A 1,303-nucleotide genomic window follows, 5' to 3' on the forward strand; every position below is an offset into this window, starting at 1 on the left:
AGCCTCCTCTGATGTTTCTGTGGTTCCTTTGGGTTTTTCAAGGAGAGGGTGGCCCTGTTTAATGAAGATCAGGCCAGAACCAAAACACGATGAGATTTAACACCAGAACCTTCACCATCTGTTGGGTTAGCTGTATTTTCTGGAATTCTGTGGCTTTCAGAACTACAGATTAACCCAGAATTCAGAAAACAGGTCTTTTAAAAAAAAACAAAAAACCCCCCTGAAAACTAGATAGTCCTTGACTTATAAGAGTTCATTTAGTGACAGTTCAAAATAACAATGGCGTTGAAAAAAGTGACTTATTTTTCACATGACTGTTGCGCCTCCCCATGGTCACGTGATCAAAACTCAGATGCTTGGCAACTGGCTCATATTTATGATGCAGTGTCCTGGGAGGGGTGTCATGTGATCCCCTTTTGTGATGATCTGTTGTGACCCAAGTAATAAACTTAGTCCGTGGAAAAACAAACTTTATTCGAACAGCTGGGAATTACTTCATTCCCAGTGTTGTTCAACTCAAAACAAATGCCTCCCAACACAAATTCCTCAGTTATCTCACAAACAGTCCAATTAGGCAAACTGCCAAAGGCCCTTCCTGACAAACATCCAGAAGCCACAAAAACAAAGACATACACGAAGCAGAAGACGCAGCTACAATGTTGTTTTCCAGCCAAGCTGAAACACCAGTGCTGGTCGGTCTTGTTTTAAGCCTTATGGGAGGGGCCAATCATCTCTTGGCCTTACTGCTGAGTTGTCCTCTCTGCTTGAGCTGCTCTTGCCTTCTGGCAGCTCTTCTCATACATGCATTAGGAACAGGCTCCTCCTGTTCCTCTGCCTCACTACTATCAGTCTCTGGAGGCTCTGGAGTCCACACCTCACTTCCCGATGGCCCTGGCCTCACCTCAGCCTCATTGTCCGACTCCATTGCCAGCTCTGTAGGCTGCTGATGGACCACAACACTTTCTGGCAAGCAAAGTCAATGGGGAAGACAAATTCACTTAGCAACCATGTTACTAAAGGACTGCAGTGATTCACTTAACCACTGTGGCAAGAAAGGTCATAAAATGGGGGGGGGGATTTAACAAAATGGTCTCGCTCAGCGAGAGAAATTTTGGGCTAGGTTGGGGTTGCAAGTTGAGGACTACCTGTGCAGTAAGGCTGTCCCTCTTATCTTTGGATGTTCATTTTCTGATTTGTAGCTTCTTGCTGAGGAAAATCCCAGGGCTGATAAAAGAGTGGGATTACTGGAACCAGGTAAACTCTTATTAGCAAAATGAGAGAGTCAACAAACAGAGGGAAGACC

This window comes from Ahaetulla prasina, chromosome 2 (genome assembly GCF_028640845.1).
Source record: "Ahaetulla prasina isolate Xishuangbanna chromosome 2, ASM2864084v1, whole genome shotgun sequence".
Taxonomy (NCBI): domain Eukaryota; kingdom Metazoa; phylum Chordata; class Lepidosauria; order Squamata; family Colubridae; genus Ahaetulla; species Ahaetulla prasina.